Source organism: Pyxicephalus adspersus, chromosome 5 (genome assembly GCF_032062135.1).
Source record: "Pyxicephalus adspersus chromosome 5, UCB_Pads_2.0, whole genome shotgun sequence".
Taxonomy (NCBI): Eukaryota; Metazoa; Chordata; class Amphibia; order Anura; family Pyxicephalidae; genus Pyxicephalus; species Pyxicephalus adspersus.
The window spans coordinates 67,480,736-67,495,586 of NC_092862.1; positions in this window are offsets into that span (position 1 = coordinate 67,480,736).

Genomic DNA, 14,851 nt, shown 5'->3' on the forward strand with positions numbered 1-14,851 from the left:
CCAGTCATGAAAAGTAAATAGGTTGACACATAATTCTAACAAGGAATACTTTGAAAGGTTGGAAAATAGCCCTGATACATAAATGAAGCTTCAAAAATTAGCACAATTTTCCATTGCAATTATCCAACATCCACAACAAAGTTAATCATTTCTGGTTGCGGTTTTTATTAGGATTGCAGAAAGACATTTTCTCTCCTTACGAATGTGTATGCTGAAGAGAAGATAAAAAGAAATAAAATTACTCAGTGAAACATTTTCACTCATTTGCATAGTTCAAATGTTCACACTTGTCTAAGTGGAGATGTTCCTTTACAGTCTAAGTGGCAGCTCTAAGACTTGTAGCCAAATGTTGATTCATTTTATTTAACAATTCCATTTCATTTTACAAATAAAAGGTGGGTACAGGAAAACCTGGAAGAAACAGGAACATGTAATGTGTGAAAAGTACACAAAATGGCTTTTAGTTGGAGTTTAGTTTGAATGTATTTTTATGTCAAACGGGCCATTTTGGAACTTATTTTTTTTCTCTCTCTTTTTTTTTTTTAACGAATTTATCTATTTTTAGATCTTTGATCATCTCATTAAACTGTGGAGACCTTAGACAATTATAAATTCTGGGGCATAAATATGTCATTTATTGCACAAAAATTGTGCTATATTTCCTATTCCAAACCTTTTCCACTATTGACAGCCAATGAAAAATGCTACCCCCCAGTGTCCTAATTCAAACACTAGGCGTGATTCTAAACAATCCCCTCCTCCAATAACATCTATTAGCTTTCTCAAGCATAGTCCTTCTAGATATTTCAGAGGTTTACTTATATTCAGCATGGCAGTCAGAAACACAAATGTAGGAATTACTGCACCGCATGGTTGATTGCTGAAGAGGACCTATACTGTAAACGTAGTGCCTTGATGACAAGTGGAAAATAAAAGATTAGTCAACAGCTTTGCATGTAAGCACTCTGTAAGAAATGTAGCCAATCTTTTTCCAGGACCAACTTTACATTCCTTGTTCCATGCTGTCTTTGTGTTGGAGCAGTAAACTATGAGCATGGCTTTACTTCCGGATGGCAGACCTGTCCTAGTAATGACTAGTGGGCTAATAATTAAAAAGTAACACAAGAGGTGGAAAAAAAGCAGATTCACAAAATGAATAAATCAGGGACAGGTAGTTCTTTTCACTGCATCCCTCTGATACAGCTTCCTTTAAATTAACAATGAAAAGAACAGAAGAATCATCACCAAACCTCACTCCAAGCCTTTTGAGAATACTGGACACCAAGAACAGCCATGGTTCCACATGCCTTGGATGACTTCACACTTCAGATTGTCAAGCAGAGGAACAAGAAATAAGTCTGGCTAGGTATCCTATAATCGGTTAGATAGCTCACATCGGTATAGAACCCAAGGAGCTGGCTGGTGTTGTCCAGAATTCTGCTAGGAATGATGACAGGCTTTACTAGTGTGGGCTCACAGCTTGTGGTCCTCAAGCACACTGTGGCTGCTGGTGGCTGTAGAACAAGGGAACAAGAGAAGCAGAAGCATGGGGGAGGCAGGAATAGGCAAAGACATATACAAGCTGGAGTCAGTTACTGAAAAAGCAGGGGATCACTGGAATACCTGGAGACATAAGAGTTCACAGGAGGCATGGAGTTCACAATAGGAAGATTAAAGAAGAAATGTAAAAAGTAAAAAAAAAGTAAAAACAATGAGCAAATATATCCTATTGGTATTTTCATTAAAATAATACATGTTGACCCTGCCATTAAGTAGCCTGTTTTGTCACCCTGTCCCATGTTCTTCTGAGGGAGACTACAAATGACCATGCAGACACACTCCAACCGCATATAATACCATTGTCACTATCAGGAAGACAACTGTGACAATCTATAAAAATGATTTGAAGCTGAGAGGAAGCATTCAGAAAAAAAGGGATTTTTTCAGGCACAATTACACATCACATGTTACAATTTACGGTTACAAATCCTAATTTATTACATATCAATTAAAAGAAAACCTTGAAAGTTAGCAGTGTAATACAAAGTCCAGTTTCTTTCTTTGTTACAGAAGTTTGGCATTCAAAGGCACCCATAACATTTCTACACGTTTCGCAAGTGCCATGCTTCATCAGGAGAATATTACAGATTAACAACCAAACATATTAAACCAAGCCATTCTTCCGCTGGATAATACAAATGTATTTCCACCAAGAAAGGAATAGGTGCGAGGCTACACCTGGAAGCAGTTGGTTGTTTTGGTTGTTAATCTGAAATATATTGGGAGCTTATTTAGATATGAAATGCATTATTGAAAAAGCTGACAGGTTCATCAGAACTATGCCAACTAAATTTGTATTGTTTATAATACACAGTGCTTTAGCAAACGTATTTGGGTTTATATCTTCTTTAAAGGCAAATCTATTACCAAGCCATTTTCTTTACAGTCAGTAACAGAACACTGCAGTGGTTTCATAGCAAACTCATAGTGGCATCTAAACTGCGTGTATATTGCTATTACTAGGTAAAGGTTTTTATGCCGAGTAGATGGAATGGGCCCCCTTTTTAATGGGCACCTATAGCAGTCACATAGTCTGTGGCAGTTATGCCCTTGTCACAGATCCTACTATATGCATTACCTTGAATATTTAAAATCTCATTATACTGACAGTATAAGTATAATTTTAGTTGTAGCACATATGTTGACTGTAGCAGGGCAAAGTGTTTTATGGGAATGTCTTGTGTCCATAAAATGCAGGAGATAAATATATTTCTACAATAAAAGCTCCATAAAAGTGTTTGGAGTCTATATAAAGATTAGCAGCTGTTTTGCATGGTGAGCTGTTGAAATGGTAATTTGTCATTCTTCAGGTACAAAGCAGCAGCTTTTCTTTCAATGGTTGCTTTGGCACATGTAAATTGTTATAGCAGCATTAGATGACTGCAGCCTGCTTTGAAAGCTGGGGAATAAAGTATATTAACTCTTCAAAAGAAATGTTATCCTGCCCATCCAATAATTACACTAATTTATTGATCCGTATTTTACAAAGGTCAGAAACTAAAAGTCAGGTTTTAAGTAGTGACATTTAAATAACTAGTCTGTGTATCGTAAAGAACCACATCTGTTATTGCTGGCAAAGCCTAATATAACGGTTATGAACCTATAAATGTAATGTTTAAAATAGTCGTGTGTTTTATTGACATGTTGATGTTTAATTTATGTAACTATTTATTTTTTATTCCTATCAGTAATAAACACAAAATGACCTGGGATAATTGTGTGAACATCGAAATCGCTCGTGAATTCTTCCCCTGAAGACTGAGGCTATGGGTCTGATTTATTGAAGCTCTCCAAGGCTGGAGAGAATACACTTTCATCAGTAAAGCTGGGTGATCCAGCAAACCTGGACCGTATTTCCTAAAAGTCATTTGGTATTTGTTAAAATGTTTTCAATCATGGACCAGATCCATTCCAGGTTTGCTGGATCGACCAATGTTCTGACTTGTAGTGTGTTTGTGGGGCAGTTAACAATTCTTCAAACCAATTAACCACTTCCTTAGGTGAGAGTATACATAAATGAAGACTCAATTCCTATGCCTGCTGTCAAATGCGCACATATGTGTAGTGACGTGTATGACCGAGCTAGTGGGAGCCGTGTGTGAATTACAGCAGGTCTGAACCTTGCCTTACTTTGATAAATCATTTTTGTATCTAAATCGGATAAAAATCTAATAGAAAAAAATGAATAGCCCTTTGGAAGATAAGATCTTCATAAGACCGTGTGCACAGGATTTACATCATCCTGGCCAATCGAGATAACTGAAGAGCAAAACCAGGAGGGCAAGAAGGAAAATAATGGTGGGACCAACAACTAAACTGGGCATAGTTAAAATTATTGAAAACATTGCAATCAGACAGGTAACGTGATTTTTTTGGACCTAACAGGTTGCACTGTTTTTAAAAAGGGGTTTAGTTCTGCTTTAGGGAACAGCCTAAACTCCTATAGTAAATCAGTACTATTGCGTCTACACGTCACTGCTCTTGTCTATGTACAGCCCTATTAACTCTGACAAGTGGTCAGCATGATTTGTACTCTGCAAGTCTATGTATTGTGCATGATAATTTTGTAGACATCTTCATGTTATTTATCACTGAAAAATGTATCTGATTCTATTTCAGTAATTAATGACAATGCTATCTGTACCATGTTGCTTTAACTGTGACATTAATTACATGTCTGCATTCATTCCTAAAACACAGTTTTTAATTAAAATGATGCATTATTCCATCAACAAGAAAATAACTTCATAGCTTTGATTTGCATGTAGCAAAATAAATTGAATAAACAGAAAATCATAAAAAATATAGAAGTTTTGTTAAGACATCATTTTTTTTGATCCGTGCATGCATATTTGAAACATCCTACTCTAATATGAGCATAATAAAAATATCACATTTAGTAAGTTGGTGAAAAACCTTTTCAGTGAACTGATTTGAATTTATTATTAAGTCAAAATTATATCCATAGCTTTAACATCAGTTATGTGTGGAGTCTTGGCACAATTCTGTCCCAGGATAAAACAATGCCCATTCACTTGCACAGGACTTATGTCCTCCATACTGGGCTAATCATGTGGCTGAAGACTTTGACCATAAGAATACAAGTGAAGAGGGATATCATGCTGGCACTATTTGTGGGTCAGTTTGGTAGGTGGGTCTGCCATGAGCAAAAATGCCTATCCCTAAATTTTCCTATTATAATAGAGGTTTAGTTCTTTTTTCTCGTACCTGCCTTTGCGGAGAATTGTACGTACCTGCAATGACCCATTATGATGATAAATATTGTTTTCCATACCAAGTCCCATTTAGCCACCAATTAAAGTTAAAGCTGAACTTTAGCCACTTAAGACTGAAATAAATGCAGATCTGTATTCATTAATACAACTTTAAATGTATTTAAAAAATGCAAACAGTGCACATACCTAAACTTGACTTTACATCAGTCCATGTACAGCTTAGGCTGGGGGGAGAAAGAAACATCACTGAAGAAGTTTATGAATTGTACTGCAATGCAATGCTGATAGGAAGTGAGATAGGTAGACCTCATCAGTCTGCTGTTTCTCCCTTCACTGTCCAGTCACAAGCTTAGGGATGGGAAACCACCTGTAAATGTTACTGAACTGCTACAGGAAAAATCATGATTCTTTCCTCCCAAATAGATCTGAAGAATGAATGGACAAAAATATAAATCTTTTGGGACCTACAGTAAGTATATATACAATTCCCTGTGTATGTATCAAACCTTTATGTTTGACTGGAGTTCACATTTAAATATCCTATTTTTAAAACTTGTTTAAATAAAACTACAGTCTTTCGGATATTTTTTAGGATACACCCATGGGAAAGAAAATAATAATGTAAGGATATTGTTTTATGTGTAGTTTGTATAGCCATATTTGTTTATTACCTATACAGGAACGGCTGTGTACTGCTTGCTGATCCTCTTTTCTCACATTCAATCTCAGAGTCAGGGTCTGTCTGAATGAAAACAATAGTCTTTAATGATAAGTAATGCCTGCAACAGTCATGGCAGCAAGAGGCCATCAGATCTAGGCTTCATGGATCTTAGGTTACATTGGAAGCTTTTGTTTAAAGAAAGTAAGGGGTTCCCTTCTGTACTCAAAATAATACCATTATATAGTAATGCCTACATGTACTGATTGATTATTGTGATGAATAACTATTTATTTAAAAATATTTATTTTAACTGGTTCCCATACAGTAATATCTCAACCTAGTCTGGTAAGTGCTAGCTTTAGATTACTATTAGTCTGACGTTTGAGGTTTAAATCATATATTACAATAAAATGAACGTGTTGATGATTTGTGTAAACTCTGCTCATAGACAGGAGATGTAATGAATAACTTGCAGCTTTTACATAGTTCATGACTCTACACACTCCACGGGATTTAGATATCATGTGATTTTCATTTGGAAGCTATTGCTATGGGAATATTTAACCTTCCTGAAATGAGAGCAATTAAGTCAGTCGGTCTCAAAGTTCAGTTTATAAAAACTTGTTTTTATTGAAGATCTTGACATGTAATGCCAACCTTGGACTATGACAAATGTGCTCTGTTGCATATGCCTTTGCTAAGGTATTCAAAGGTCATAACAGTCTTTAGAAAAGGCTAGCTCCTACAGAAATATTCAGTACACTGCTCACTACCATTTTGACACTTTATATTGCTTAAAATTGATTAGAATATGATGTGCAGAAATCATTTCAAAACAGGTAAGGTAAGGTTTAATAGTAAGCTCAATGCATTTTTTTTTCCTAAGGTCATTCTGGAAAAAGCTACAGTAGAATCTTGGTTATCCGGCACCAACAGGTAATGGCTGATTCCGGAGAAGTGTAGTTTCCGGTCACCTGAGGTCACTCTGAAACAGGTTTCTTAGACATTCAGCACTAGACTTAAATGTGAAGACTTGTCCCCATTCACCTCTAGTGCTGAATGGCTTGAGCCATAATCAGGGTTTTCTTTTTATTATTATTATTATTAAACAGGATTTATATAGCGCCAACATATTACGCAGCGCTGTACATTAAATAGGGATTGCAAATGACAGAGGATAAATCAGTCCAAAGGCAGGAGGTAGAGTTGTAGAGTATAATTATATGTCCAAATCTGTTCCAATTCCTGTGTCAATTGCCTGTCAATTCTTTTTGCTCCTGATTGCTTCCGTAGCCCTAGCGGAGCTGTGGTATGTGTTCTTGGATTCATATCAAGAAAGCGGAGCTGTCGGGTGCCGTTTATCTGAATGAGTTCCTGGATAACTGGGGATAGCAGTCCACGGCCTGAATGTCTACAATTACCAATTTATGAAAAAAAGATATGAAACTTGAAACCGTCCAGAAGCCAAACCTAACCATGTGGTTACCATCTTGAGGTATGCATATTGTTCCTCTCTCTTTATTTTTTGCTAGTCTAGGAGGGCCAGATTTGCTAAAGCTCTCCAAGACATGAGAAGATAGACAATCATGGGAGAACCTGGGTGGTCCAGCAAACCCGGAATGGATGTTTTAAAATCATTTTTTGGATAATGTTTTCAGTCCTTGACTGAATCCATTTCAGGTTCACCAATGATCATTTATCTTTTCCAGTGAAAGCCTTGATAACGCAGGCCCAGAGTCCAAATTCAGCAGATAAAGCAGTACATAAGCTTTTACTAGCAGTATTTTCATAGTCTTAGGTATAGTGGGTTTAAATGGACTGAAGAACAAATAAATTGTAACCCAACACATTTTAAACAAATATGGAAAAAAGCCACATTAAAAAAATCTATGAAACCTCATCGGAGTAAGACGGTTTGCCCCCCGCCTTATAATTTTCACTTACACGAGGTGGAAAACCACAAGACCCTCCAGCGGGATCAACAAGTAATAAAACTATATTGCAGCAGTGACTTAGAAAAGCAAAAAGTGTTCTGTTATCACAAGTGACAGACTGCATCATTGTTTTTTTTCCCAAAGTACCACTTTAACTCTAATCATTGGAAAAGTCTATTTTCTTTGTTTTTTTTTATATAACAGATGTTTCAGAATGTGTGACCCGAAGCAGGGTGATATGAGGCCATGCCAGTATTAATGTGCCAAACTGGATCCCTTTTATTTAATATTTTACATTTCTTCCCCTTTTTACCCAACAGTTTGTGCCCTTTCCTCTATTTGTCTTCTTATTTTCATCCACAATTAAAAAAAAGGAGGAAACACATTTATATTTAGCAAAATACCAGACAGCATCTGACAGGCAAGCACTACAGTGAACATAAGGGTACATTTATAATGTCAAGAGAACTACATATCTGAAAGCAGATAAAAAGTCGTACTTGTCAAACGTATAACACAGCCTGACAGAAAATGCAATTTTAACACTCTCCAGATAACTGTACAGAAAAAAATGTTAATTCAGACTGTGGGATTTTGAAACTGTTGAATAAAATCTACAAAAAAAATGTATTAACTGGGAAAGAGTGCTCTACATCCTTGGTACCTATTTACCTATTTGTTTGCATTGTATTTGCCTACTATGATAAAATGCTGTTTTGCAGTCAGTTTCATTAAAGATTTTATATAGGTTATCATGTTCTTTGACTGTGTGAAAGAATATAAAAAAGAACAGCTTTTTTGGTTTACATATAGAAGTAAGGTCATGGTCTCCACAATTCCATTTCATTGGTATCTCTAACTTTTCCCAAACAATTGGATTAGTTTTATATCCTGTTGCTGAACTCTAGCCTTAAGCTGGGTACGCACGTGCAGTGGTTCTCATCCGATATTCAGCTCAGGAGAACCTGGCGTGTATACAGGGCTTGTCGTCCATCGTCTGAATGACCATTCTGGCAGATCCACAGACGATGGACGACAAACAATCGCAATGGAAGTGAAGGGGGAGAGAGCAAAGTGGGGTGCCGCTTCATTGTTCTCCCCCTCCCCTCTCCATGGAGCAGAACGGTGCTGTATGTACAGCACTCGTTATCGTGAAGTGAAGTTGTTAGTCATTGGAAAGGATTGTGAATAATCCTTTCCAACGACAGTTATTGCACGTGTGTACATAGCCTTACTTTTCTTCTTTTACACTTAAAGAGAATCTTGTCTGTGCTATAAACAAATATTTCAATTTCTCCACACATTTACCTTCCTCACAAGGAGCAATAAAGCTGTGGCATGTATTTTCACATTTTCTTTTTACTTACAAACATATTTCCTTTCATTCTGATCATGTCTAGCTCTGCTGTTTCTCATCGTAAGTACCTAAAAACCCTGATTCATTTTGTTATATCTTTGGCAGTTTCACCATTCCCAGTCAAAGGGCAAACATCAGTACATTTGTAGAGCAAGCCTATTTGGCATATTTCAAAGTTAAACTTGGTGATCAAGATAAGTCTTGGGCCCCCCATAAGGTGTGCAGTATGTCGAGGGTTTACGGATGTGGACAAAGGGAACACGTGATAAGTGCCATTTGGTATACCTATGGTTTGGAGAGAGCCAGGAGATCATTTCAGTGACTGTTACTAATATATAACAAGAAAAATAAATGTAACATAGAATATCCTAGTGTACCATCGTCTATACGCCCAGTGGCTCATTCAGTTGAAATCCCAGTGCCAGTTTTCGTTACACTACCCTCTCTTGAAGAACATGATTATGGTGATGAACTAGGTGACAATAATGATGAAGAGTTTGAAATTGAAGAGGACTCTGTTCGTAAGGGATTTGATCAGCATGAGTTGATTGATTTGGCACGTGATTCAAGTATTATTGAAGAAGGCTTCAGAACTCCTAGCATCAAGACTGCGTGAGAAAAACTTACTTGAAAAAAGAACGAATGTATTTTACTTTCAAACCAGAGAAATTGCATTTCTGCAGTAGTTTAGAACTGACAGTGGCTTTGTGTATTGGCATAACATACCTGGTTTAATGGCGACTGTCCATCAATAGCTCAAAGCGTAGCTTAAAGTGTGTCCTCCTTCACATTGTTAAAATATATAGGGTCAGTCCCAATTGGCCATTCAGTTTCTCTTTGTGAAAAATATGCAGACATAAAGAGAGTCATTGAGTTGTTGCAATATCACTAACACAATTGGGTCATCTGTGTTGACCTTAAAATGGTATGCTTCCTTCTTGGCCAGCAATGCGGATACACCAAATATCCCTGTTATCTGTGCATGTGGGTCAGCAGAGCTTGTGAGAGGCATTGGGTGGAAAGGAACTGGCCTCCAAGATCTGCCCTAAAACCAGGTGATCCAAACATTCTACATGAGCCACTTGTTAATAGGATATATAAGAATATTATATTCCCGTCTCTGCACAATAAAATGGGTCTGATGAAGCCGTTTGTTAAAGCTTTGCTGACTGAATGAGATTGTTTCAAGTACCTCATTTTGGCATTTCCTAGCCTGTCATTTGAAAAAATAAAGGCCGGTGTTTTTGATGGTCCACAGATTCGGCAGCTCATCAAAGATGAACATTTCATCAGGACAATGTCACAAGTGGAAAAGAATGCTTGGTTATCATTCAAAGTCATTGTCAAGGAAACACACATTACACAGAAATTGCCCAGAAATTTTTGGAGCTACAAAATGCTTGGTTGCAATATGAGCGTCAAGGTGCATTTTCTGCAGCCATCTTTCTATCTCCCCAGAAAACCTTGGTGCAGTCAGTGATGAGCAAGGTGAACAATTCCACCAAGATTTGAAGGCCATGGAAGGACGGTATCAGGGTAGATGGGATGTACATATGATGGCTGACTATTGTTGGAGCATCCGGCGGGATTGTCCTAACACTGAACATTCCAGGAAAAGCTAAAGGAGCACATTTTTACCTTAACTGCTTATCCTGCTATAATTCAAGTTAATATTTCATTATTTTTTCATTGTATATAAAATTTGTATGTTTTTTGAAAAAAATGGAGGGTACCCTGTATCGTAAAAACTGGATGTGATAGCAAAAAACTGGGGTAATTTCTGGATTCACCACCCAAAAATGAGTAAAAAACAAGTGTAAGATCTAACTCAACAAAAAAAATACATTCCCTGGTGTAATTTATAATTCTGTCTTTTCTTCATGGGGGAAGGGAAACTTGCAGTGGTAGAGTGGTGCAAGAGCAGAAGGGAATGCTCCAGCTACAAGGGCTTTAAAACTAAAAGAGAAGAACTTTCCCACCACTACCCACAAATCTGCCTCTTCCTCCTTATTACCCCCTCAGGACTTTCCAAAGAAATTTCATAATAAATGTTTAGATTTCTGCTGATTTCTTTATGATTTAAACCAAATGTAATAAATAATGCACTGTGCTTGGGGAGGAGGAAGACTTGATGCAAAAAGACTTTCATTTGAGTTCAGTATTAATACTCCCTGGCGGTCTGAATAAAAAGTATTTTTAAATGTCAAAACGGTAAACGTAACGTTAAATTTCCCACCTGGTCCCGCCCCCCAGCCGCTAACTCACACTGCCTGGCCCGGTCAGCATCTGTGTCCCCCGGCCTCACGTTCCCAAAGTTCACACGCTGGGGACGCAGATGCCAGCCAGCATCTGTGTAGCCTGGCGATGCCGGAAGCGCTGGAGTAGCGCTGGAGTACGCCGTGGGAAAGTGGGGACCAGGTAATAACTCCCTGGCAGTTCCACCCCGATTGTTGCTTGAGGTTACCGCTTTTGAGACTAAAAATTAACCCCAAGCCACATGCGGGATTACCGCGAGGGGGGTTAATGTAGTATATGTTGAGCTGATTGCATAATGGGCCGGATTTAATAAAGCTCTCCAAGGTTGAAGAATCTGGTCCAAGATTAAACATTAGCTAGCAAATTACCTTGAAAAAATCCATGCTATGTTTGCTCACTGAGAAAGTGTATTCTCTCCAGCCTTGGAGAGCTTTAATAAATCAGCCCCAATGTCTTTATTAGGGATTTTACAAACATCCCAACATATGAACATCCAGCCATTTTATATTATTTAAGAATGGTGAATTGCCTAAAAATTAGACCCCTAGATTTAAATCTGTACTATATAAAGTCCATTTTGTATTACTAATGTACTAAGTTTTTAATACACAACCTTCACCAAATACAGATACTCTTTCGCAATAATTATCACATTTAACCAGTGAATTGAAATACATTGTTGTTTGTCCAAAAAAGGAGGAATCAAACATTCTATCAGCATTTTTAGCTGGATCAATGGTAGGTCAAATAGCGATCATTAATCACAAAAGCATATGACCCCAGCTATATAATCTAATGTCTCTATCTGTAAGTGATGATGCCATGTTTCACAAATAGATTTTTTTTTCTCGTAAATTGATTATATTGAACTGACCTCAGTAAGCAAGTAAATTTATCTTTAATTCGACCCATTCAGCAATTGAAGTTTGTATTTAAGCACTCAGAGAAGCAATAAATTCTCAATCTCACTAAAACGATCTATAATATAGACAGACCAATATTTGGAACATAAATGGCATGCAATTAATTTATTTATTTTAAAATAAAATGAATCTGTTTAGTCCAGCTAAATACAAGTTGTATACAAACATGGTACCCCTCCTGAAAAAAAAGAAGTGCAATTGAAAAAAGTTGAAAATTACAAAAATATTTGGTACCTTGATTGTTTATTTACCAAAAAATGGATCTTGCTTTAGAGTTTTGATTTGGAATTTTTGAACAGAATATTTGTGAGTAGTAACACAAATAAATTGTTGTGGCCAAAAATCAATCGATTCATTTTTTTTAGGCAAATAAGTGTTCCTTTGCTCTTAATGAGACTTCTGCACATCTCAACAGGTTGTTTGTCCCACTCTTCCTGGATAAACTACTCTAGCTGTGTTGGAAGGATGCCTTATGCAGAGTTAATGTTTCAGTTCTTTCATTTGATGCTTAATAGGATTCGAATCGGAGTTCATAGAATGCCACTTCATATTAGTCCAGTGTTTTGTTTTTATCTATTCCAGTGTTTTTCAACCGCTGTTCCGCTGCACACTAGTGTGCCTTGAGAGATCTTCGGGTGTACCGTGGGAAATTATCCAATTTCAGTTAATTGGTCCCAAAATGATTTATTTACTGCAAAAAATTTGTCTTCATTTGTCTATACCAGCGATGTATAGTGATAGGCAGAACCAAAAAAAACTCTTCCACTAGATGGCAGCAGGTAGCTAATTTACGTGTCTGACTTTTTGGTGGTGTTCCGTGGGATTTTTCTAATTGTAAAATATGTGCCGCGACTAAGAAAGGTTGGGAAACAGTGATCTATTCATAGGTGTTTTTAACTGTGTGTTTTCAGTCATTATCCTGTTTGGAGGATCAATGACCTGTGACTGGGGCAGAGCTTTCTGATGAATTGTAGCTTCCTAATACACATTTTAGAAAATATCAGTCTGGCTTTTTAAAGTTCTTTTTTAAAAGTGGATTCCTACTGAGTCTTTCATTGAGACCTCTGTCACTCAAAAAGTGACAGATGGTGCACTCAGACATTGATAGACCTTGACCTTGGAATTCAGCTTTAATAATGCTTGGACATGGTCTTATAGTCTTTGCATTTAACATGCTTGTCCATTCTTTTCTTTCCATTTCCCCAGACTACTTTCTGCTTTTCTGGTCCATGTTCAGTGTGGAGCCTGCCATGATAGAAAACAGCAGAAAAAGTAGGTTTCTACATTTAGATAATCTGATGGACTGATAGCATGATTAGCGACATGTTTGTTACTAATTAAAAAGGACAACTATATTGAAAATCACTCTGATTCAATAATTTACTACACTACAACTGTGTCCAGGCCATTTTGTTATATTTTGTATAGAATCAGGACTACTTTGGGGTCTATTTATAAAGAAGTGAATCTTATATTCTCTCAAACCTTTCCTTGTGAAGAATCAATTACTGTCATTGAAACTCATGAACCTGGAAGACTGACCACCAGGGAATATTTTAGTATATTTCAAATGCACTGCTTTATGATTAGACCCCTTATATATTTTATTATACTTTGTTTGTTTTTCCAGTGGTCAACAACCTTTTGGACCTCATGGACCACTAAATCTACAGAATACGGACCATGCATGTGTGGGGAGCAGTGTGTCACAGAGTGGGCGGGTTGTGTTCAAAGACCACCACCCTGAGCCTGCGATGGGAGAGTGGGCAGGTTGTGCCCATACAGAGGACATGGTTCACGGCCCTGGACAGTGTGCCCCCCCCCCCCAGCGGGGTCAGGCCAGAGCCACAGACCATCAAAATTTTCTTGCAGACCACCAGATCGCTGCAATATACATTACAAAAAATTGGTTTGCCTGTGGCAAGGTGAGTTTTCTATTCTTTGATAAGTACCATGTAACAGCCTTGATGTTGGTCTACTCTGGCAACCAGTATTATCATACAGGGTGATGGGAAGGTTCTCATCCATGTGTAAGTTTCAAGTTCAACTAGCAGCTTGCATAGGTATTATTTTCTTTACTTCTGGCAGTTAAAGGGAGCATTGTAAGACAGAAGAAAAGGTATTTATGAGTTGCTGTCTGGACCATGCTTAAGGAAACCCCCTCTATACTTGCCTATCCTCGTTCTGTCACGGGGCAACACCATCTTTTTCTTTCCCTAATTTCTCCTTGTGATCTTTGGCCATCTTCATTGCCTAGGCCAGGATGACATAACATTCCCAGAGAGCGCAGGGCAAGGCAGGATTGCAAGGTATACTCCAATGCCCAGCTCAGCTTTTTTGACAGTTCCACAGTGCAATCAGGCAGGTACGAAGGATTATTGCAAAAGGGACGTCGCCTTTCCCTTTTTTCAATAATGACCTGCTTGATCTAACATTTTTAAAAGTGGGCCTTTAATTCCTAAAAATTGGTGGAACTTTAGTTCCACTTTAAGAGTTGTTTAGCCCTGTTTTATCCTGGAATGCACAGATCTGCTTTGTTTGTATCAGGCTTCACAAACTTTGGAAATTGTTTACAAGTTTATCACATATTCTTCTTTAACTCAAGGCAAGGAAATATATTTAGCTAGCACTTCCTCTTTCTATAAAGTGTCCCTAATGTGCAGTTATTATTACTGTGTTTACAAATACGTGTGTTTGAGGAAGTCAGAACCTATTTTAAAACCAGTAACAGCTTTACTTCCTTTTGATGTTTTGTTGTAAAGAAACCTGTGTTACCTTTGCAGTATATGAGTGCTCATTTAACCTAAAGATTTACTGAATGATAGATAATTGTTAAAATACAGATATCTAGAAGTGTTAAACAATATGAAATAGTATTTTTTTTTTGTTAACTCATGCATACAGTGGAACTAATCTCATTGGTG